General features: G+C 37.5%; 2 protein-coding genes across 2 annotated transcripts in view; one reads left to right on the plus strand and one right to left on the minus strand.

The window, feature by feature from the left end:
* Nucleotides 1-4,624, minus strand: part of LOC149926846 (uncharacterized) — a 41,281-nt gene extending 36,657 nt beyond the window's left edge. Inside the window, exon 1 of the mRNA XM_090158380.1 lies at nt 4,449-4,624. The gene's annotated coding sequence lies outside the window, so the exon portion shown is untranslated. The remainder of the gene's footprint in view (nt 1-4,448) is intronic.
* The window catches only part of LOC149926841 (uncharacterized), a 293,606-nt gene that overhangs the window by 211,710 nt on the left and 58,529 nt on the right, over nt 1-23,367 (plus strand). The gene's annotated exons all lie outside the window — the stretch shown is intronic.

Raw genomic sequence — 23,367 nt, forward strand, 5'->3', positions numbered from 1 at the left:
GGCTTTACTTCCTCTCAAACTACTCGAAATTTTTGGATGGCTTTACTTCCTCTCAAACTATTCAAAATTTTGGGTTTGCTTTACTTCCTCTCAAACTATTCAAAATTTTGGGTTGGCTTTACTTCCTCTCAAACTATTCAAAATTTTGGGTTGGCTTTACTTCCTCTCAAACTATTCAAAATTTTGGGTTGGCTTTACTTCCTCTCAAACTATTGGGAATTTTGAGACGGCTTTACTTCCTCTCAAACTACTCGAAATTTTTGGATGGCTTTACTTCCTCTCAAACTATTCAAAATTTTGGGTTGGCTTTACTTCCTCTCAAACTATTGGGAATTTTGAGACGGCTTTACTTCCTCTCAAACTATTCAAAATTTTGGGTTGGCTTTACTTCCTCTCAAACTATTGGGAATTTTGAGACGGCTTTACTTCCCCTCAAACTACTCGAAATTTTAGAACGGCTTTACTTCCTCTCAAACTATTAAAAATTTTGGGTCGGCTTTACTTCCTCTCAAACTATTTGGAATTTTGAGACGGCTTTACTTCCTCTCAAACTATTGGGAATTTTGAGACGGCTTTACTTCCTCTCAAACTACTCGAAATTTTTGGATGGCTTTACTTCCTCTCAAACTATTCAAAATTTTGGGTTGGCTTTACTTCCTCTCAAACTATTGGGAATTTTGAGACGGCTTTACTTCCTCTCAAACTATTCAAAATTTTGGGTTGGCTTTACTTCCTCTCAAACTATTGGGAATTTTGAGACGGCTTTACTTCCCCTCAAACTACTCGAAATTTTAGAACGGCTTTACTTCCTCTCAAACTATTAAAAATTTTGGGTCGGCTTTACTTCCTCTCAAACTATTTGGAATTTTGAGACGGCTTTACTTCCTCTCAAACTATTGGGAATTTTGAGACGGCTTTACTTCCTCTCAAACTATTGGGAATTTTGAGACGGCTTTACTTCCCCTCAAACTATTCGAAATTTTGGGAGGGCTTCACTTCATCTCAAACTATTCGAAATTTTGGGACGGCTTCACTTCCTCTCAAACTATTAAAAATTTTGGAAGGGCTTGACTTCCTCTCAAACTATTCGAAATTTTGGGTTGGCTTTACTTCCTCTCAAACTGTTTGGAATTTTGAGACGGCTTGACTTCCTCTCAAACTACTCGAAATTTTGGGACGGCTTGACTTCCTCTCAAACTACTCGGAATTTTGGGATGGCTTTACTTCCTCTCAAACAATTCGAGATTTTGGGTCGACTTGACTTCCTCTCAAACTACTCGGAATTTTGGGTCGACTTGACTTCCTCTCAAACTATTCGAGATTTTGGGTCGACTTTACTTCCTCTCAAACTACTCGAAATTTTGGGTCGGCTTTACTTCCTCTCAAACTACTCGAAATTTTGGGTCAGCTTTACTTCCTCTCAAACTACTCAAAATTTTGGGTCGGCTTCTTTTTCGTTCGGTAATAAAGTCTTAGCAATTCTTAAGATTAACAAACTTTTATTCTTAACTTAACGCATACCATGATATACATCTTAAAAATTTCGTTATCTCAAATAAATATTCCACACCAATAAACCCGTCGAAGCAATTTTTCTCCAACTATTCCAATTAGGCAACTTTAATAATGAGCCGCGTTAGCAACCGCAAAAATAATAGAGCCATTCGCGGAAACTACTAGAAAGAATATGGGAATTCTTCCAAGGATAACGACTTTTACTTTTCGACGCGATAAAGTTTCGGGGCATTGGGAATGAAAATGAAGAGAATAATTGCATTTGGCCCCAGTGGGCCGGATGGAGAAGGTGCTTCTTTCTGCAGTTGCAGGAACCCCCCGAGGTAATTTCTTCCGCATCACTTTCAATAAAACGGGGGCCAGAGAGAGCGAGCTTGAAAGGGACTTTAAAGAAGAAAAATGCCTCCTTTTCGGTCCAGATTATATTGATTGGAAAATTCCGAACAAATATAAAAAACATTCTTATATCTAGAAGTCCCGAGGGTCCCTTCTTCCTTTGGCGGTAACCAATTTCGAAAATATCCCAAGAATGTAATCTTCTTCATTGGATTTTCTTTGTAATTAATTCCGTATACAACGCGGTATAACATTATCTATAAATTAAGGTATACTTTATGATCGATTGTGTCAGTTTGGCCTGATTTTACGCTGTTGTATCTAGCGTTATGGCACTCCGTAGGTTTGAAATTTCAGATATTTTAGAAGAGTTTTATTTCATTATGGGAAAAAGCCTGGAACGGATTTAAACCAAAAAAATTAATTTCGAATAATCACTTTTATTTTATTAAATTGTGAATTAATGTAGAATTAAATTCAAGGGGAACATTTAATCAAGGGTGTACTCTAAGGACAATTCGCAAAATTCCTTCCAAAACTATGCTAAAAATGTTATGTTTTAAACTAATAGATTTTTCCTTCCATATACTTTAAACGAAAATATTTTATTTTTCCTCTCTTTGACTTAAGATGACAAATCCTGAAAACAAGATTTTATCTCACCTAGACGTTATATGACAGATCTTTAAGAAATCCTAAATCCTAGATTTTATTTCACCTAGACGTTATATGGCAGATCCTTAAAAAATCACAAATCCTAGATTTTATCTCACCTAGACGTTATATGGCAGATCCTTAAAATCTTAAATTGTAGATTTTATCTCACCTAGATGTTATGTCAGATCCTTAATAAATCTTAAATTGTAGATTTTATCTCACCTAGATGTTATGTCAGATCCTTAATAAATCTTAAATTGTAGATTTTATCTCACCTAGACGTTATATGACAAATCCTTTAAAAAATCTGAAATCCTAGATTTGATCTCACCTAGACGTTATAAGACAGGTCCTTAAAAAATCCTAAATCCTAGATTTTATCTCCCCTAGACGTTATGTCAGATCCTTAAAAAATCGTAAATTGTAGATTTTATATCACCTAGACCTTATATGACAAATCCTTTAAAAAATCTTAAATCCTAGATTTGATCTCACCTAGACGTTATAAGACAGATCCTTAAAAAATCATAAATCCTAGATTTTATCTCACCTAGGCGTTATATGGCATATCCTTAAGAAATCTTAAATCGTAGATTTTTTCTCACCTAGACGTTATATGACCAATCCTTAAGAAATCCTAAATCCTAGATTTGATCTCACCTAGATTTATATGGCAGATCCTTAAAAAATCTTAAATCGTAAATTTGATCTCACCTAGACGTTATATGACAGATCCTTATAAAACCTTAAATCCTAGATTTGATCTCGCCTAGACGTTATATGGCAGATCCTTAAAAAAACCTTAAATCGTAGATTTTATCTCACCTAGACGTTATTCGACAGATCCTTAAAAATCCAAGATTTTATCTCACCGAGACGTTATTTTACAGATCCCTAAAAAGTCTTAAATCCTAGATATTCCCCATCCATAAACGTTGTATGACAAATCCTTAAAAATAACTCCGACATGAATGTATTATTGCTATACCAGGGAAAACATAATTAAAGAATAGAGATTTCGGTCATGATAAGAAATATATCTTAAATTTTGAAATGTTGTGGTTACTGATATTTAAATAACTGAGATTTACCTCATTAAAGTAACAAAACATAATCACAAGAAGGAGTTTCCATCTTTGTTTAAAAGCGAAGCAATCATCAGTGTTATGAAACTTTTACTCGCTTACATTTTATGCGAAATTCATCGTAAATTAGAAGTTTATGGTATGCTAATTTATATTTATATAAAATCATATTTAGTGACTATAAAATGAATTATCTTTGTTGAAAGTTACCAACTTTAATTTCGTTTGGGAAATAATCCCAATTCTTATACATGTAGAATGAATTGCTTTTCTTAATTAGTCGCTACTCCGTTAATTACTTTCTATTATGTCTTATTTCATTGAATTTGCAATCATCTAAATCTTAATTTCCTTTATAGAAATCCGTTAAAATTTTTGGGCATTTTTAGTTTTGGCCTATTTTTGACCTACTAACCCCTGTAGAAGTGTTCAACTTGCAAAACACCAGCGTTCAGGGAAAAGCAAGCGTTCAATATAGGTAAAATTGGTAGTAATTTTTCATCGGACTAGTTATTTTGCCATTTTTAGAATTGCGAAATTTTAAAGTCAAAGCATAATGATTTAGATGTTTATTCTCCGATTTTCTAAATTATTTTCCAAACACGGTTTTAATAAATTCATTTATCCCCACTAGCAAACTGCCCTCTATCCTAGCCTTCCTCTAAAGCTCCGCGTACTATCCATCACTAACCGACATTCCGAATAAGGAAAACATCCGTACCTCCCAACGTTTACTTACACCCACGGGACGAAACCCTCCTGGAATGTTATCTAATGAGTACTTTCTCTATTTAGGTCGTCCAGTTTACTAGCCCAAGTCCGGAACAACAATTTAAAGATAGGTTCTTTACTTACCAAAAAAATCAATCCGATGAACCGTTCAATCGAGCGACGCAAATGTTATCGTAGTTGCGAATGCGTTTTCACCTGCAATGTTGGCTGTATGCTGAAAGCGATATGGTAATAGAGAGCCAAGTTATGGTTTTAGCGGCGGAGAGCGCGTGATATACTGCTGAGCTGGCTTCCAGGGTCTCTTTGGAAGCGGTGAAGCCTTACTGGCGGGTTTGAGTCGGGTTTAGCCGGGGTGGGCGGACGGGGGGGTAGGAAACGTCGATTTTTCGCCCCCTGCCTCCTGGCGGGAACCGTCGGACGTTTCTGAGTGGTCGATAAGGGCAGTGACGCGCTTCTACACCGGGTATAGAGTCTGCTCCGTAACGTTTTATTGGGTGGTCGTTATCGGAGTCGCGCTGTACTTCTGACGAGCGAAGGCTCCCCGCCGCCTTCGGCCAGGCTTAAGAGTGACGTTTCTGATGTTTCGCGCTGAGTAATTGCCGCTTCCGACGACGTGACGTCACTTCGTGGTTAAAGGTGCAGCGTCGGTACTCGAGGCTTTAGGGACTCTCGTGGATGGCGCCCAATGTAAACACGCCGCTTATCCAAGCGTGGAGTATTAGCCTAATCACTCCAACATGAACTTTCAATTTGTTTCAAATTATATTTGATAGAGAGATTAAGCCTGACATTGAAACACGTAGAGGAAGACGCGTAGACGTTGCCTGGTTTCCCGACATTTTTTTAAGAGAAAATGTATTACAAAAATCTAGGGCATCAAGATGAAGCATGTTTTGTTATTATTATTAATTTAATTTATTGGCGCATTTTTTAGGTTTCCAGGTATAACTAAGGTATACTACCAGTGTTGGACATAAGGATATTTTTTTAAGTAGTCAACCTGATTAGTGAGCATCCTACCTTAATTTATTTTAGTAGTCACTGACTAGTGGGGGTAAAAATGGGGGTATAATAACAACAAGAACAGCCATTATTTTTTTTTACCCGTCAGAATTAAAATAGGAGTTTTTTATCACTTGAGTTACATGATGTGATTTTTTTTAAATAAAATGGAATTGATTAATTTATGATACGCCATATTCGCCATTATTTATGAACATTTAGTTAAATTTTTCACTAGTCAAAATGATTAGTGTGCCATCAGATTTCGATTAATTTTAGTAGTCAAATGCCGTGACTAGTGCCTTATATATATATAGAAGAAACTTGTGCGTTTTGGGGATATAATTAAATTACTTTAATAGTAGCCTTCGTAGAGGCAGTAATATTTAATGAATTGTTATTTTTTTTTATAAATGAAACATTCTTTTCAATGTAGAGCATGCGTTAATTATAAAAAGTAGTTAGATTTTCTAAACCATAATTCAATAACCATTTTGAATTTTTTTTAAATAACTGAACATTTAGACAATTTTTGATATCGATTATATTATATAATTTTGGACCTGAGTATACAGCATGCTTTGACCTATTGTTGTAAACATTTTTTCGGGCACAAGATTTTTATCGGTAATAAAACGAGGATTACAGAACGTTACAACGTATGTGGAGTTGCATCTCTATTTTTAAAAGTGTGTATTATAGTGGCTTTAGCGTATAATTGTATATTCGCCGGCTCGACGTGGATTCATCACGGCTCCAAGTTTAGCGCACTTATTACATTTCCTTACTATGTCAAATGTTAAAATTACACTGCGTAGGAATATGTACTAATTTATAAATTATTTATTATTTATTTCTTACAAAATGCATTTTGAAAAATTATCTCCTGTATCTAATAGAATTTTAACACACATTATTTATGTTCAGTAAACGACGACAAAATATGCATTTGAACAATTTACTAACAAGGAGACATCACGAAGTGTAACCCACCGATTTTGTTCAAACTCGGGGGATTGGTAGACCTTCGTGTATCATGAAAAATTCTAAAGGGAATTTATTCATTGGGCAACCGTTTTGCCATGGCAACGAAAAATGTTTTTGACAACACAAAATATTAAATTTTCCCATTGAAAATAACATGGGATTTTGACCTCAAATTGATCAGTTTTGATGATTTTTTTGGTCAATTTTTTTCTATTTTTTCTATTTTTGGCATTTTAGAATTTTTGAAATTTCTTAAAATTTTTCACAGGGGGGGGGGGGGGCTAGGAATCGATCAGAATCCCATGTTATTTTCAATGGGAAAATTTTAATTTGTTGTTGTCAAAAACATTTTTCGTTGCCATGGCAAAACGGTTGCCCATTGAATAAATTCCCTTTAAGATTTTTCATGATACATGAAGGTCTACCAATCCCCCGAGTTTGAACAAAATCGGTGGGTTACACCTCGGGATGTCTCCTGTAAGTACTTTGAGCATGGTCTAAAGCATGTTTGTACAATTGTATTGATTTTCCCGTAATTATAATTTAGCGCGCTATATCTTTCAAATAATCTTCACTAGTTCATCATATATATTAAATAACTAATTGAAAATATGTTAAATGTGTATCTGCCCGAAACGTTGTAACTATAATAGCATTTTAACACATTTAAAAAAAATTTCACTAACAAATAAGCGCTTAAATTATTTTAAAAAAAGCCACATTTTTGTCTTCGTCTACCCTGGTTTACCGAAAAAGCCTCTCTTTTTGTAAAGTCGTATCGATTTTGCTTTAATTATACAAGGCCTAGAGATATTTCTATTTAAACCGGCTATCTACAGTTATTAATATGTATGGCACTAAAGAAATTTTAATTTTAAATAAATAATTAGTAGCTTTGTAAAATTATAATCCCATATTAAACGTTTGCTTCTTCCTGAACACCAGTGCATTGTATCAATTGGTCTTCATTATATCAATTGTAAATAGTGGAAATGTTTTTAAATATTGTTAGTGCAACTTGATTTCCGATTTAAAAATGTAAAATGAAACTGCTCGTGGATCCTGAAATGGATTCCTCCCTGTTTTAAAAGGGATAATTTGCAAATTACATTGAGCTAATAAATATTCATTCATTCATTGTAAATATTCTCCTTTTTGGTTTAACTGTACATATTGTAATTAGTCTAGTTTTCTACAAATATTGTCCTTCATTTTTAATTTTTGATTTTCTATTTTTGCATACGTTTAATTTTTTGCCAAACTTATTTAAAAAATGTTTTGACGATGTCAAATATACGGCACTCGTGAAACCATTTAAATGGTTTCCTACCTGATTTAAAAGAGTAAATAAATATTCATTCATTCATTGTAAGTTGAACACTTCTACAGGGTTATTTGGGCCAAAAATAGGTTAAAAGTAACACGTCTAGAATTTAAACTGGTTTATTTTTCTGATATTTTAAATCTCTCGATTTTCAGGAGTTTGAACCGTAAATACGTACTCCGTCAATTTTGTTTTCTATTTTCAACATTTCCTACCCACTACTTCCATTCAGAATTTACATTTCTCAGATTATCAAATCTAGATCACCCAAATCTCGCCCGAGATTCGCCTTAAAAACGTACGCTTAAAAATTGCCCCTTAGAAATGACGTAAATCGGAAAATAACAGCTTTTGACTTTTCTTTAATACGAGGAAGGTTTGTAATATTTTAGAAAAGAAATTTTTAAGACAGGATAAAAGTATTTCTCTCTATGGAACGTATGGAAGTTTGCGAAAGAATTTCAATGGCAGTTGTTAGTGTTTTTTTTTGTGCTACATATTTTCTTTAAACAAAGAAAATGGATTTTCCGAGAGCGGATTACCCCTGGGACCCACTCTAGAGAGCGCGTATGTCGATTTACGTTAGAGGAAAATAATATGAAAAAAAATGACAAAAAACTTGAGAAAAGAAAGGGTTTAGTTCCGTCGCAAAATTACTTTTATATTAAATTTTATTTTTTTTAAAAGTGAAGGCTCAGAAGAGGCTTATTCATTTTTGTTCTTGTCCGTCTGAGTTAACGACAAATTTTATTTCCCCGAGTACAGTGGCTTAAGTTGTGATAAAATATATAAATATTTATTTTTAGAAACCATTTGAATTTAAGGGGGAAGACTACAGTGGCGATTGCCTACTTTCGCGCTATTTCAAGCTGAACTCTTTTAATTTTGTATTTTAACTTATAAAATTAATATTTAACTGTAGAACAGCCTCTTGTTTAGTGCTTAAAATAATTTTGACAATTTTAAATTTAAAAGTAATTACGTTTTAATTCGGACCCCCGGAGCTAAACAAGTTGGGCAAGCGCCCAAACTACCCTTTAGTTAGGACCTTATATCTCGTTAACTATTAATATTAGAATTATCAAAATTATTTTAAGCACTAGAGGAAGGTTCAGCCTAATAAGAAAAATATAATTCAATTATGTTATTGTTAAAACAGAAACGTTCAGCTTGAACGAAAAAGAGGCTTTTACTGTATTCTTCCCCCTTAAAGTCGCAATTCAAATTCGGCAAAGTAAAACAATTTGAATAGGACCGTTAATTTTGATTGGGTGCTTGCTCATAGCGTCGTAAGCATTCGTCGTAGCTAAGCCCCGCCTTGAAACGTCCACCATGACACTAATTTGACGTGACAGATCACGAGGCAAAACGCCACACGATCCCGCGAAATAATCAAGTGACCACCATGGGCGTCTTAATGTCATGGCCGACTTATACGCGTTTCCATGGCAACGAACACAAGCCACACCCACGAGCAAGCTACGAAAAAGAAAAAACGTGGTACTTCAATAGGTGTTTCTATAAAATACGTTAGGTCACGTGTAAATGTTTTTTTTCTAAAGTTATTGAATATAGAGAGCGCGCGCTCGAATAGATAAAGATTTTGGTATTTGAAGTCGACGTGCTTAACGCGCGTGCCAATAAAGCACTAAAAAGCTTAAGCTCGTGACGCGGGAAAAAACATTTTGTACATTCAATTTTTTATTGATTTATTTTATAGAAACACCTATTAATTATTCTTCATTTTGTAACCGCGTTTTTCTTATTAAAAATTAACGGTCCTACTCAAATTATTTTACTTTATTCATAATTCAATGACCGTTGGTGTTGGTGGCTTCTTCTCGATAAAATCCAACAAAGTTGTTCATTTTTGCCGTTATCTTAAGAATTCTGAAAATTGATTTATTTCATTTAAAACATATTTTTTTATTATTTGAAATAATATTGTCAGAAGTAAATAATATATATCTTATGTAGAAGTATTCATCTACCTATAATACTAAAGCTGTTCGCTTGCTGATTTTTCGAAAAATATATAAGCCGGATTTTTCATTATAGTGATTTTCATTGTTTGTAAAGAACATACATGTATCGTACATATCGTAATCAAATTGAACTATTTTCAAATTTAGTTTTACGTTTTACGTTTTATTCATTCATCGAAGTACCAGATATGTAATTATTTATACTTAATGACTATGTCCTAATTCCACCCCCCCCCCCCAGGCACTAGAGGGGAATGAAATACGTCACCGACATGCGCTTCAATCGTTGGGGAACCAATAAGATACCGAAATGATTTTTGGTTTTTAGGGGGAAGCTTATTCTTCGAGCAAAGCTAAGAATCGCATCAACATAGTTATTATCCCTAACGCATAAATAAATACATTCTTAACATTATGATTTAAATCATATTATATGCTTTTGCCCCATTGGGTCGGTGCCTATTGGGTCGATTCTCATTCAACCGAATCCCATTCGACCGACTGTCCAATTCGACCAAGGACAGTAGATACATGGACGAGAAAGCAGGGGAAAAAATTCGATTTTAAACGTCTTTATATTCACGGGGAGTTAGATGTAAACAAACCGCGGCCATTGTTAAGACGTGGTTCACCATGGACAGTATTATTGTAGTTAGTTTTTACCATTTTGATGTTAAATTAAAAATAAAACTACGAGCGTAAATAAAAAATGCCCATTTGTTTTGAACACTTGAACCGCTAAAATTAAGTGACCGCCGTTTTTTTGTTTACAACTAACTCTCCTTGCGTTTAGGTCGTTTTAGGTTATATATTCTAACAGAGGCCACCAATACACTTTCTCGTCCCTGTATCTACTGTCCTTGATTCGACCGACATTTTGTTTGCTCACAAGTGAAAGCATGAAAATTAACCTAACCTAACCTAACCTACCCTACCCTACCCTACCCTACCCTACCCTATCCTATCCTACCCTACCCTACCCTACCCTATCCTACCCTGTCCTATCCTACCCTGTTCTGCCCTACCCTACCCTACCCTATCCTACCCTACCCTACCCTATCCTACCCTACCCTATCCTACCCTACCCTATCCTATCCTACCCTATCCTATCCTACCCTATCCTATCCTACCCTATCCTATCCTACCCTATCCTACCCTACCCTATCCTATCCTACCCTACCCTACCTATCCTACCCTACCCTTACCTAACCTAACCTAACTTTTTCGAATAAATGGGATTCGACCCAATGAGATTGCAAAATTAGAATTCGATCAATTGGGAAAGTATATTTTTTGATTTGATACATTGGGAATTCGACCCAATAGGATTCTATCCAACGGGAATATACCATATTATAAATTTCTGATATTATTTAATCAACTGGTTTTTTCATAAATTTACTGTTTTTTTCTCTTCAAATTAATTGTTCGTATCGATAACGTAAATTAAAGATAATCTTAGAGTTGTTAATTTTCCGGAAAATATTAAATGCGAAACATTTTCGTTAAATCGGAAAAAATTTAAACATTACTTTTTAAGGATTTGTATTCTAAATTAGCCTAGAGATTTAGTTTTACTTTTGGATTCGTCAAAATGAAGCAAAAATGCCGCGAAATTTAAATTTGCAAACAATATTAAGCTAGTCATGGAATTAATTTTTTTTTCGGAAAATTTCGGAAAATTTTCCGGAAAAAAGACCTTGGTAATTTTACACGGAAATTTTCCGACTTACAACTAGTGCTTGGAATTGTTTATTCATTATCCACAAATTTTCCGATTTATTTAAAAAACGTTGGTAAAAAGAATATCATTTTAACTTATTTAATTATGTTTTTTACGCAACCAAGCATTTATTTGAATAAAAATGGTATTATTTAAATAATTGTTTGCTTTATTTAAATAATAGGCTTATTCACTTTCGATTATTTAAACATTTTACATTTTTTATTCAACTATTGGTTATTTAAATAAATATTATTTAAATATCACCGAACTTATTTTATTCATGGATAAAAATTAATCGAATGCCGAACGCTACTTACAACTCTAGATAATCTTAATTAAATTTAATAATTTTTCTAATTTAATTTGATTGTAATAAACATTAGTAATTTATTACATTTACATAAATTAAAATATATGATACGATTTAAAATCGTCGACTCTCACATTCGGGAATTCGAGCTATATCGGCCGCGTTATACACGCTATTAAAAAGAAGATGTCTTAGTCGCTATAAATAGCTTTTGACGCTGACAAAAAGCGAAAAAACTATTAATAACGTCGGCCATTATACGACCACTAAAAGCTAGCTGACACCGAGTTCGCCCACTTCAAAGAAATCTCCGCGAAGAGGCGATTCCTTCGGAGCAATTTGAAACAAAATGCGAGGGTGTAATTTCTAACGTTCCAATTTTATTTCTCGTTAACTGACACTAAGAACGAAACGTGTAGGAGTAGGTAAACTCCGCGTTTCTAAGGATATCGGACATACCGCGGTTATAGATCCTATAGGAGAAGAAGGTGCTACCGAAAAAAGTTGGAAAAGTCATTGTTTCTGGCGTAGTAGCTTGTACGGGTTCTTTTCATTGGCCATCCAGCCGGAGGTACAAGTGTTAGATCGATGGAGACTGAAATGTATCGGTATTCCAGCGTTCCTTCCCCGCCGGACATTCCACCTATTTTTCTTCCGTTTCCGTTACAGGGACATTTTTCCAGTATAGCGTCGAATTCTTCTCTCTCCGACTGGTAGCTTCTTTGTTATACCGCCTGGCGTGAAGGCTGTTGGCTCGGAGATAAATTATTTTCGCCCGCCACCACCGCTCTTTTGGGAAGTCCGACCGGGTTTCTTTCTGTTCTCGAACCTTGTTCGCGTACGGAACTGCTATCAGAAGTAAATAATATATCTCTAGCGAGATAAGTATCCACACATACCATCAAAGGCAAACCAATTTCCAATTTAAAAGATCGCCATTTTGAGGGTCGAGATTATCATTCTTAAGGACGAGATCGCCATTTTAGAGTTGAGCTTACCATACTTAAGGTAGAGACACCAGTTTGAGGGTCGAGTTTGACATACTTAAGGTAGAGATCACCAGTTTGAGGGTCCAGTTTACCATACTTAAGGTAGAGATCATCAGTTTGAGGGTCGAGTTTACCATACTTAAGGTAGAGATCATCAGTTTGAGGGTCGAGTTTACCATACTTAGGTAGAGATCACCAGTTTGAGGGTCGAGTTTACCATACTTAAGGTAGAGATCACCAGTTTGAGGGTCCAGTTTACCATACTTAAGGTAGAGATCATCAGTTTGAGGGTCGAGTTTACCATACTTAGGTAGATATCACCAGTGTGAGGGTCGAGTTTACCATACTTAAGGTAGATATCACCGAGTTTGAGGGTCGAGTTTACCATACTTAAGGTAGAGATCACCAGTTTGAGGGTCGAGTTTACCATACTTAAGGTAGAGATCACCAGTTTGAGGGTCCAGTTTACCATACTTAAGGTAGAGATCATCAGTTTGAGGGTCGAGTCTACCTTACTTAAGGTAGAGATCACCAGTTTGAGGGTCGAGTTTACCATACTTAAGGTAGAGATCATCAGTTTGAGGGTCGAGTTTACCATACTTAAGGTAGAGATCATCAGTTTGAGGGTCGAGTTTACCATACTTAAGGTAGAGATCATCAGTTTGAGGGTCGAGTTTACCATACTTAGGTAGAGATCACCAGTTTGAGGGTCGAGTTTACCATACTTAAGGTAGAGATCACCAGTTTGAGGGTCCAGTTTACCATACTTAAGGTAGAGATCATCAGTTTGAGGGTCGAGTTTACCATACTTAGGTAGATATCACCAGTGTGAGGGTCGAGTTTACCATACTTAAGGTAGATATCACCAGTTTGAGGGTCGAGTTTACCATACTTAAGGTAAAGATCACCAGTTTGAGGGTCGAGTTTACCATACTTAAGGTAGAGATCACCAGTTTGAGGGTCCAGTTTACCATACTTAAGGTAGAGATCATCAGTTTGAGGGTCGAGTCTACCTTACTTAAGGTAGAGATCACCAGTTTGAGGGTCGAGTTTACCATACTTAAGGTAGAGATCACCAGTTTGAGGGTCGAGTCTACCTTACTTAAGGTAGAGATCACCAGTTTGAGGGTCGAGTTTACCATACTTAAGGTAGAGATCATCAGTTTGAGGGTCGAGTTTACCATACTTAAGGTAGAGATCATCAGTTTGAGGGTCGAGTTTACCATACTTAAGGTAGAGATCATCAGTTTGAGGGTCGAGTTTACCATACTTAGGTAGAGATCACCAGTTTGAGGGTCGAGTTTACCATACTTAAGGTAGAGATCACCAGTTTGAGGGTCCAGTTTACCATACTTAAGGTAGAGATCATCAGTTTGAGGGTCGAGTTTACCATACTTAGGTAGATATCACCAGTGTGAGGGTCGAGTTTACCATACTTAGGTAGAGATCACCAGTTTGAGGGTCGAGTTTACCATACTTAAGGTAGAGATCACCAGTTTGAGGGTCGAGTCTACCTTACTTAAGGTAGAGATCACCAGTTTGAGGGTCGAGTTTGACATACTTAAGGTAGAGATCACCAGTTTGAGGGTCCAGTTTACCATACTTAAGGTAGAGATCATCAGTTTGAGGGTCGAGTTTACCATACTTAAGGTAGAGATCATCAGTTTGAGGGTCGAGTTTACCATACTTAGGTAGAGATCACCAGTTTGAGGGTCGAGTTTACCATACTTAAGGTAGAGATCACCAGTTTGAGGGTCCAGTTTACCATACTTAGGTAGATATCACCAGTGTGAGGGTCGAGTTTACCATACTTAAGGTAGATATCACCAGTTTGAGGGTCGAGTTTACCATACTTAAGGTAGAGATCACCAGTTTGAGGGTCGAGTTTACCATACTTAAGGTAGAGATCACCAGTTTGAGGGTCTAGTTTACCATACTTAAGGTAGAGATCATCAGTTTGAGGGTCGAGTCTACCTTACTTAAGGTAGAGATCACCAGTTTGAGGGTCGAGTTTACCATACTTAAGGTAGACATCAGCAGTTTGAGGGTCGAGTTTACCATACTTAAGGTAGATATCATCAGTTTGAGGGTCGAGTTTACCATACTTAAGGTAGAGATCACCAGTTTGAGGGTCGAGTTTACCATACTTAAGGTAGAGATCATCAGTTTGAGGGTCCAGTTAACCATACTTAGGTAGATATCACCAGTTTGAGGGTCGAGTTTACCATACTTAGGTAGAGATCACCAGTTTGAGGGTCGAGTTTACCATACTTAAGGTAGAGATCACCAGTTTGAGGGTCCAGTTTACCATACTTAAGGTAGAGATCATCAGTTTGAGGGTCGAGTTTACCATACTTAGGTAGATATCACCAGTGTGAGGGTCGAGTTTACCATACTTAAGGTAGATATCACCAGTTTGAGGGTCGAGTTTACCATACTTAAGGTAAAGATCACCAGTTTGAGGGTCGAGTTTACCATACTTAAGGTAGAGATCACCAGTTTGAGGGTCCAGTTTACCATACTTAAGGTAGAGATCATCAGTTTGAGGGTCGAGTCTACCTTACTTAAGGTAGAGATCACCAGTTTGAGGGTCGAGTTTACCATACTTAAGGTAGAGATCACCAGTTTGAGGGTCGAGTCTACCTTACTTAAGGTAGAGATCACCAGTTTGAGGGTCGAGTTTACCATACTTAAGGTAGAGATCATCAGTTTGAGGGTCGAGTTTACCATACTTAAGGTAGAGATCATCAGTTTGAGGGTCGAGTTTACCATACTTAAGGTAGAGATCATCAGTTTGAGGGTCGAGTTTACCATACTTAGGTAGAGATCACCAGTTTGAGGGTCGAGTTTACCATACTTAAGGTAGAGATCACCAGTTTGAGGGTCCAGTTTACCATACTTAAGGTAGAGATCATCAGTTTGAGGGTCGAGTTTACCATACTTAGGTAGATATCACCAGTGTGAGGGTCGAGTTTACCATACTTAGGTAGAGATCACCAGTTTGAGGGTCGAGTTTACCATACTTAAGGTAGAGATCACCAGTTTGAGGGTCGAGTCTACCTTACTTAAGGTAGAGATCACCAGTTTGAGGGTCGAGTTTGACATACTTAAGGTAGAGATCACCAGTTTGAGGGTCCAGTTTACCATACTTAAGGTAGAGATCATCAGTTTGAGGGTCGAGTTTACCATACTTAAGGTAGAGATCATCAGTTTGAGGGTCGAGTTTACCATACTTAGGTAGAGATCACCAGTTTGAGGGTCGAGTTTACCATACTTAAGGTAGAGATCACCAGTTTGAGGGTCCAGTTTACCATACTTAGGGAGATGTCACCAGTGTGAGGGTCGAGTTTACCATACTTAAGGTAGATATCACCAGTTTGAGGGTCGAGTTTACCATACTTAAGGTAGAGATCACCAGTTTGAGGGTCGAGTTTACCATACTTAAGGTAGAGATCACCAGTTTGAGGGTCTAGTTTACCATACTTAAGGTAGAGATCATCAGTTTGAGGGTCGAGTCTACCTTACTTAAGGTAGAGATCACCAGTTTGAGGGTCGAGTTTACCATACTTAAGGTAGACATCAGCAGTTTGAGGGTCGAGTTTACCATACTTAAGGTAGAGATCATCAGTTTGAGGGTCGAGTTTACCATACTTAAGGTAGAGATCACCAGTTTGAGGGTCGAGTTTACCATACTTAAGGTAGAGATCATCAGTTTGAGGGTCCAGTTAACCATACTTAGGTAGATATCACCAGTTTGAGGGTCGAGTTTACCATACTTAGGTAGAGATCACCAGTTTGAGGGTCGAGTTTACCATACTTAAGGTAGAGATCACCAGTTTGAGGGTCCAGTTTACCATACTTAAGGTAGAGATCATCAGTTTGAGGGTCGAGTTTACCATACTTAGGTAGATATCACCAGTGTGAGGGTCGAGTTTACCATACTTAGGTAGAGATCACCAGTTTGAGGGTCGAGTTTACCATACTTAAGGTAGAGATCACCAGTTTGAGGGTCGAGTCTACCTTACTTAAGGTAGAGATCACCAGTTTGAGGGTCGAGTTTGACATACTTAAGGTAGAGATCACCAGTTTGAGGGTCCAGTTTACCATACTTAAGGTAGAGATCATCAGTTTGAGGGTCGAGTTTACCATACTTAAGGTAGAGATCATCAGTTTGAGGGTCAAGTTTACCATACTTAGGTAGAGATCACCAGTTTGAGGGTCGAGTTTACCATACTTAAGGTAGAGATCACCAGTTTGAGGGTCCAGTTTACCATACTTAAGGTAGAGATCATCAGTTTGAGGGTCGAGTTTACCATACTTAGGTAGATATCACCAGTGTGAGGGTCGAGTTTACCATACTTAGGTAGAGATCACCAGTTTGAGGGTCGAGTTTACCATACTTAAGGTAGAGATCACCAGTTTGAGGGTCGAGTCTACCTTACTTAAGGTAGAGATCACCAGTTTGAGGGTCGAGTTTGACATACTTAAGGTAGAGATCACCAGTTTGAGGGTCCAGTTTACCATACTTAAGGTAGAGATCATCAGTTTGAGGGTCGAGTTTACCATACTTAAGGTAGAGATCATCAGTTTGAGGGTCGAGTTTACCATACTTAGGTAGAGATCACCAGTTTGAGGGTCGAGTTTACCATACTTAAGGTAGAGATCACCAGTTTGAGGGTCCAGTTTACCATACTTAGGTAGATATCACCAGTGTGAGGGTCGAGTTTACCATACTTAAGGTAGATATCACCAGTTTGAGGGTCGAGTTTACCATACTTAAGGTAGAGATCACCAGTTTGAGGGTCGAGTTTACCATACTTAAGGTAGAGATCACCAGTTTGAGGGTCTAGTTTACCATACTTAAGGTAGAGATCATCAGTTTGAGGGTCGAGTCTACCTTACTTAAGGTAGAGATCACCAGTTTGAGGGTCGAGTTTACCATACTTAAGGTAGAGATCATCAGTTTGAGGGTCGAGTTTACCATACTTAAGGTAGAGATCATCAGTTTGAGGGTCGAGTTTACCATACTTAAGGTAGAGATCACCAGTTTGAGGGTCGAGTTTACCATACTTAAGGTAGAGATCATCAGTTTGAGGGTCCAGTTAACCATACTTAGGTAGATATCACCAGTTTGAGGGTCGAGTTTACCATACTTAGGTAGAGATCACCAGTTTGAGGGTCGAGTTTACCTTACTTAAGGTAGAGATCACCAGTTTGAGGGTCCAGTTTACCATACTTAAGGTAGAGATCATCAGTTTGAGGGTCGAGTTTACCATACTTAGGTAGATATCACCAGTGTGAGGGTCGAGTTTACCATACTTAGGTAGAGATCACCAGTTTGAGGGTCGAGTTTACCATACTTAAGGTAGAGATCACCAGTTTGAGGGTCGAGTCTACCTTACTTAAGGTAGAGATCACCAGTTTGAGGGTCGAGTTTGACATACTTAAGGTAGAGATCACCAGTTGGAGGGTCCAGTTTACCATACTTAAGGTAGAGATCATCAGTTTGAGGGTCGAGTTTACCATACTTAAGGTAGAGATCATCAGTTTGAGGGTCGAGTTTACCATACTTAGGTAGAGATCACCAGTTTGAGGGTCGAGTTTACCATACTTAAGGTAGAGATCACCAGTTTGAGGGTCCAGTTTACCATACTTAAGGTAGAGATCATCAGTTTGAGGGTCGAGTTTACCATACTTAGGTAGATATCACCAGTGTGAGGGTCGAGTTTACCATACTTAAGGTAGATATCACCAGTTTGAGGGTCGAGTTTACCATACTTAAGGTAGAGATCACCAGTTTGAGGGTCGAGTTTACCATACTTAAGGTAGAGATCACCAGTTTGAGGGTCTAGTTTACCATACTTAAGGTAGAGATCACCAGTTTGAGGGTCGAGTCTACCTTACTTAAGGTAGAGATCACCAGTTTGAGGGTCGAGTTTACCATACTTAAGGTAGAGATCATCAGTTTGAGGGTCGAGTTTACCATACTTAAGGTAGAGATCATCAGTTTGAGGGTCGAGTTTACCATACTTAAGGTAGAGATCATCAGTTTGAGGGTTGAGTTTACCATACTTAAGGTAGAGATCATCAGTTTGAGGGTCGAGTTTACCATACTTAGGTAGATATCACCAGTGTGAGGGTCGAGTTTACCATACTTAAGGTAGAGATCACCAGTTTGAGGGTCGAGTTTACCATACTTAAGGTAGAGATCATCAGTTTGAGGGTCCAGTTAACCATACTTAGGTAGATATCACCAGTTTGAGGGTCGAGTTTACCATACTTATGGTAGAGATCACCAGTTTGAAGGTCGAGTTTACCATACTTAAGGTAGAGATCATCAGTTTGAGGGTCCAGTTTACCATACTTAGGTAGAGATCACCAGTTTGAGGGTCGAGTTTACCATACTTAAGGTAGAGATCACCAGTTTGAGGGTCCAGTTTACCATACTTAAGGTAGAGATCATCAGTTTGAGGGTCGAGTTTACCATACTTAGGTAGATATCACCAGTGTGAGGATCGAGTTTACCATACTTAAGGTAGATATCACCAGTTTGAGGGTCGAGTTTACCATACTTAAGGTAGAGATCACCAGTTTGAGGGTCGAGTTTACCATACTTAAGGTAGAGATCATCAGTTTGAGGGTCGAGTCTACCTTACTTAAGGTAGAGATCACCAGTTTGAGGGTCGAGTTTACCATACTTAAGGTAGACATCAGCAGTTTGAGGGTCGAGTTTACCATACTTAAGGTAGATATCACCAGTTTGAGGGTCGAGTTTACTATACTTAGGTAGAGATCACCAGTTTGAGGGTCGAGTTTACCATACTTAAGGTAGAGGTCACCAGTTTGAGGGTCCAGTTTACCATACTTAAGGTAGAGATCATCAGTTTGAGGGTCGAGTTTACCATACTTAGGTAGATATCACCAGTGTGAGGGTCGAGTTTACCATACTTAAGGTAGATATCACCAGTTTGAGGGTCGAGTTTACCATACTTAAGGTAAAGATCACCAGTTTGAGGGTCGAGTTTACCATACTTAAGGTAGAGATCACCAGTTTGAGGGTCCAGTTTACCATACTTAAGGTAGAGATCATCAGTTTGAGGGTCGAGTCTACCTTACTTAAGGTAGAGATCACCAGTTTGAGGGTCGAGTTTACCATACTTAAGGTAGAGATCACCAGTTTGAGGGTCGAGTCTACCTTACTTAAGGTAGAGATCACCAGTTTGAGGGTCGAGTTTACCATACTTAAGGTAGAGATCATCAGTTTGAGGGTCGAGTTTACCATACTTAAGGCAGAGATCATCAGTTTGAGGGTCGAGTTTACCATACTTAAGGTAGAGATCATCAGTTTGAGGGTCGAGTTTACCATACTTAGGTAGAGATCACCAGTTTGAGGGTCGAGTTTACCATACTTAAGGTAGAGATCACCAGTTTGAGGGTCCAGTTTACCATACTTAAGGTAGAGATCATCAGTTTGAGGGTCGAGTTTACCATACTTAGGTAGATATCACCAGTGTGAGGGTCGAGTTTACCATACTTAGGTAGAGATCACCAGTTTGAGGGTCGAGTTTACCATACTTAAGGTAGAGATCACCAGTTTGAGGGTCGAGTCTACCTTACTTAAGGTAGAGATCACCAGTTTGAGGGTCGAGTTTGACATACTTAAGGTAGAGATCACCAGTTTGAGGGTCCAGTTTACCATACTTAAGGTAGAGATCATCAGTTTGAGGGTCGAGTCTACCTTACTTAAGGTAGAGATCACCAGTTTGAGGGTCGAGTTTACCATACTTAAGGTAGAGATCATCAGTTTGAGGGTCGAGTTTACCATACTTAAGGTAGAGATCATCAGTTTGAGGGTCGAGTTTACCATACTTGAGGTAGAGATCATCAGTTTGAGGGTCGAGTTTACCATACTTAAGGTAGAGATCATCAGTTTGAGGGTCGAGTTTACCATACTTAGGTAGATATCACCAGTGTGAGGGTCGAGTTTACCATACTTAAGGTAGAGATCACCAGTTTGAGGGTCGAGTTTACCATACTTAAGGTAGAGATCATCAGTTTGAGGGTCCAGTTAACCATACTTAGGTAGATATCACCAGTTTGAGGGTCGAGTTTACCATACTTAAGGTAGAGATCACCAGTTTGAGGGTCAAGTTTACCATACTTAAGGTAAAGATTGCCATATTTAAGTTCGAGATTATCATTCTTTAGGTCGAGATCCACATTTTGAGGGTCGAGTTTACCATACTTAAGGTAAAGATCGCCATATTTAAGGTCGAGATTATCATTCTTAAGGTAGAGATCACCATTGAAATAGTCGAGACTCCCTTTCTCAAATTCGAAATCACCCAATTTATAGTAGTTAATCTTTATTATAAGATTTTGGTATATTTGAGAGATGAATATTTGGGAAGGTGATCTCCATTTACTAAAAGAGCCCATTTATGCATCAAAAATGAAACATGTGCCTTTGAATGGGAGTTATTTTAACGTCGAACCATAGTAGCATACGCCGTATCACGGCTAAAATTAATAAATATTATTTATTAAAGGGGAACGGTCAAGCTTTAACCAGTTAGATAGCCCTATAGCCCATTAAAAACTAAAATTTATGGCGAAAACCGCATCAAAAAATATTCGGGAAATCGAAAAGCGTGCGTCCGCCGCGACATCTGGTGAGAAGTCGGTGAGACAGAAAAAACAACGTAAAAGCGCGCGCTGCTGAAGACGCAAAAAATATGTTTTGCACGCGCGGCGCGTTCCAGTTATAAGAGACCTAAGCCTAAATAGCGCGATTTTAAAATTTAGGATAGTTCGCAAATCGCTCATACGGGGTTAGGTGCGCTGGCGGAAGCCCCTAAGATGGCGGCGAAAACTCAAACCCAAACACCTGGCGTTATTTTTCATTTCAACTTTTTGGGCCAAAAGCTATTTTTTCAAATCAAAAAAGGTTCGTGTTAGTATATTGAACGTCTTGTTAATCTTTTGATACGGAAATACGGCCATATTTGGAAAAGCTTGGCCGTTCCCCTTTAATAAACCATATTTTCCAGATGAAATAATTTTAGACATTTTGTCTCCCACTATTTTTTTTACCGAAACGTATTTTGACCAAATCAGCGAAACCCGCGAAGTTACATGTTTCCAGCAAATAACATAGTTATATGCATATTTATCACTAACAAGGAGAGTACCCGAGGTGTTTATTGCCGGTTTTGTTTAAAGTCAGGCGTAATGTAGACCTTTATGAGATATGAAATTTCCCAAAAAGAAGTTGCACTACCCATTCGATTTGCCATGGCAACCGAAAATGATTTTGATCACTTAAAACCAAAAAATCTCCATTTAAAAAAGCATGGGATTTTCTCGGTTTCACAGAGTCCTAGCTACGAAAATGTTTAAAAATTTTGAAAATCACGAAATGTGTAATTTGGACCACATTTAGGTAAATTTCATCAAGTTTGGGTAAATTGTAACATTTTTGGGGTAAATTTGGGGTAAAATAAGGAAAAAATCTTATTTTCGTTGTAAGTGGTCAAAAACATTTACGGTTGCTATGGCAAATCGAATGGTTAGTGCAATGTCTCCTTTTGAGAAATTTCATATCTCATATAGGTCTACATTACGCACGACTTTGAACAAAATCGGCAATAAACACCTCGAGTACTCTCCTTATAAGAAAAATATTATATTTTCCCTAGAGCCGCAAAATGTTAGTACAATTATTAAATTCAGGATTTAAACAAGAAGAATGCGTATCGACGTATTTGGACCAATCTGCGTAAAACCCATTCAATTGCAATTAGTTACACCTTGTAAGTTTTCAGATTACGTTACTACTTCCATTTATACGGCTATTTTTGAGGGATTGGGATGAAAAGCGAGACCTTATAAAGGTCCTTCCGGAACGAGATTAGCTCGTGTAAGAAATTGGAGGCTTCTCTCTGTAAATATGGATAGATGGATATTGGATCCTTTCACTCATCCGTGTCCACTTTTTTCGTACCTGTTGACGCGTCTTCGAAGAGACGAAAATAAATGCGAGCGCTCTTCTGATTTTCTGAATAGAAAAATCACGGTGACTCTTCTACCTCGAATGATCAAAATTCGACGTGGGAGTTTTTATCAATAGGAAACTGATTAAAGTAACAAGACGGATCAAGCTCTTACGAGTCGAGTTTCACATTCGGACTGGGAGAAAATACGTGTTTCTGGTAGGAAAAGCGACATAAGACCCAGAAGTGCCAGCCCTACCTTTGCGCCTTTTGAAATACCTACTCAGTGCAGTGGTGTCCCCCACACAGGAGGCACATTCCCCCCCCCCCCGAAACGTATATATTTTTTAGGTTTTCAATGGTATGTGACCCCCTCCCCCACTGGCTTTTGTGGCCTTTAAATCAGGTAGCACCCAGTCCGCCAAGCTTTCTCTTTGGTCTGTTGGCTAATTAGTTTTGGTGCGATTTTATCTCCTTTTTAGTCGCGCATGGAGATACGTCCTAAAACTCCACACTTGATGGCGCTGAAATGGCTAAAATTTAAAATTTCGATAATGTATTCTTTACCCCCCTCAAATTACACAATATTTCAAGTTAATTACGGCTAATTTTTATTTTTAAACTATGAAATTATGCAATATTTCAAGTTATTTACGACTAATTATAATTTTTAAACTATGAAATTATGCAATATTTCAAGTTATTTACGGTTAATTTTAATTTTTAA

The sequence above is a fragment of the Leiobunum rupestre genome, chromosome 9, assembly GCF_980474605.1.
Source record: "Leiobunum rupestre chromosome 9, qqLeiRupe1.1.hap1, whole genome shotgun sequence".
NCBI classification, from domain to species: domain Eukaryota; kingdom Metazoa; phylum Arthropoda; class Arachnida; order Opiliones; family Sclerosomatidae; genus Leiobunum; species Leiobunum rupestre.